The sequence below is a fragment of the Canis lupus genome, chromosome 25 (genome assembly GCF_048164855.1).
Source record: "Canis lupus baileyi chromosome 25, mCanLup2.hap1, whole genome shotgun sequence".
NCBI classification, from domain to species: domain Eukaryota; kingdom Metazoa; phylum Chordata; class Mammalia; order Carnivora; family Canidae; genus Canis; species Canis lupus.
In genome coordinates, this window is record NC_132862.1 from 4,240,251 (window position 1) to 4,242,849 (window position 2,599).

The window sequence follows — 2,599 nt, forward strand, 5'->3', positions numbered from 1 at the left end:
CCTGCTTCTCCCTCTGCCTGTGTCTCTGCCTTTCTCTCTCTCTCTCTGTGACTATCATAAATAAATAAAAATTTAAAAAAAAAAAAAAAAAAAAAAAAAAAAAAGAACTTTAAAATGTCCTTTCATCCTCCATGGTTTCTGATGAGAAGTGAGCTGTTAATTTTATTGAGGACCCTTTTTACATAATGTGTTGCTTTCCTTCATGCTGCTTTCAGGGTTCTCTTTTTCTTTTGACATTTTAACCACAATGTGTCTAAATGTGGATCTCTGAGTTTTTCTTTCTTGGAGTTCACTGAACTTCTTTAATGTGCAGATTAATATTTTTCAGGCATTGTTTATTCAAATATTCCTTTTGTTCCTTTCATTATCTCCTCTTCTTCTGGGACTCCCATTATGTACATGTTTGTATGGTTCATGGCGTCCTATTGTTCTCAAAGGTTCTGTTTATTTTTATTGATTTTTTTTTTTTTTTTGTGCTACTCAAACTGGATAATTTCAATTGACCTAGTTTCAAGTTTGGCAATTCTTTCTTCTGCCAGTTCACATATGAGGTTGTGCCCTCCACAGCTCCTTTTAGTGATCTTTGAGTTTCAGTTTCTGTACTTTCCAACACCAGAATTCTTTTTGAATCTTTTTTTTTTAAGATTTTATTTATTCATGTGAGACACAGAGAAAAAGAGAGGCAGAGACATGGGCAGAGGGAGAAGCAGGCTCCATGCAGGGAGCTGGATGTGGGACTTGATCCTGGATCCCGAGATCACGCCCTGGGCCAAAGGCAGACACTCAACTACTGAGCCACCTAGGCGTCCTACTTTTTGATTCTTTGTTATTATTTATATATCTTTTTTTTTAAGATTTTATTTATTTATTCATGACAGAGAGAGAGAGAAGCAGAGGGAGAAGCAGGCTCCATGCAGGGAGCCCGACATGAGACTCGATCCCAGGTCTCCAGGATCACACCCTGGGCTGAAGGCGGTGCTAAACCGCTGTTCCACCGGGGCTGCCCTATTTATATATCTTTAATGATATTCTCTAATTGATTAGACATCATTCTCATACTGTTCTTTAATCATTCAGATATGGTTTCCCTTGTTTTTTTGAACTTATTTATAATAGCAGATTTAAAGTCTTTGTCCATTAAGTTCAATACCTGGACTTCCTCTGGGACAATATTTATTTATTGGTTCTTCTCCTTGTATGGGTTGTACTTTCCTATTTCTTTGAATGTCCTATAATTGCTGAAAACTAGACATCTAGTATGGCAACTCTGGAAATTGTCTTCTCTTCCCCTATCATTAGTTGTTTTTTTTTTTTTTTCCAAATTGAAAGTGGTCATTTGTTAATTTACCAGATTACAAAAATAGTCATGGTAGATACTTCAGTTCATTCTTCTAATAAACCTATTGATCTGGTCTTCCCTGTAGCCAACATCTCACCTTCTACAAAATGGGTGATCTTTTTCTTTATTCCCCCTCATGGTGAAGATAATTTAGAGGGCCATAAAGAAGTTGTTTGTTTTTTTGAAACATTTTCCGACAGTATAGATCTGATGAATCACATCTTCCATGCAGATCAGGTTATACATACCAAGAGATGAAGCAATCAGTGTATTATCTGTCAGAACAATTCACTTCTTGTTGACTTTGCCAGAACTACGTTTGTAGGTCCATTCGTTTGCGAGCGTCATATTTGGGTACCCCCATGCTATGTATGGTTCCACAAACCTAAGCGTGTTAACTGAAGCCTTGTTGAATTTAACAAAGATGCCATTGAAGATCTGGCAAAGGTGTAGAAACTGCAACACCTTTTGAACCTCTGGGCTCACACCACTGACACCTCTTCCTGATGACAAATGCCAATTTGGGTTCTGCACATATGAAGTTGCCAGCTTTTCTTGCCATTCCAGCCATTTGAATCTCAGTTCTGTACATCTGCCTATATTCTTTGTGGTAATGCTTAGCTTTTTCATAGATAAGCTTTCTCCTTGCTCTTTCTTCTTTCTTTCTTTCTTTCTTTCTTTCTTTCTTTCTTTCTTTCTTTCTTTCTTTCTTTCTTTCTTTCTTTTTCTTTCTTTCTTTCTTTCTTTCTTTCTTTTTCTTTCTTCTTTTCTTTCTTTCAAGATTTTATTTATTCATTCATGAGAGACACACACACACAGAGAGGCAGAGACACAGGCAGAGGGAGAAGCAGGCTCCATGCAGGGAGCCCAATGTGGGACTCGATCCCAGGACTCCAGGATCATGCCCTGGGCTGAAGGCAGGCGCTAAACTGTTGAGCCACCCAGGGATCCCCAGTAATTTTATTTTTAAATGATTTCTACACCCAACATGGGGCTTAAACTCATAACCTCAAGATCAAGAGTTGCATGTTCTGGAGCACTTGTGTGGCTCAGTGGTAGAGCGTCTGCCTTTGGCTCAGGGCATGATCCTTGAGTTGTGGGATTGAGTCCCACATCAGGCTCCCTGGAGGGAGCCTGCTTCTCTCTCTGCCTATGTCTCTGCCTCTCTCTGTGTGTGTCTCATGAATAAATAAAATCTTTTAAAAAAAAAGAGTTGCTTGTTCCACCAGCTGGGCACCCCTACAGTCTTGTTGTAAAGTC

The 2,599-nt window shown here is 38.9% G+C and overlaps 1 pseudogene; it reads right to left on the reverse strand.

Annotated features, from left to right (window-relative positions):
* Nucleotides 1-562: 562 nt before the first annotated feature.
* On the reverse strand, nucleotides 563-2,000 carry LOC140616791 (large ribosomal subunit protein uL30-like; annotated as a pseudogene).
* Between the last annotated feature and the right edge of the window lie 599 nt (nucleotides 2,001-2,599).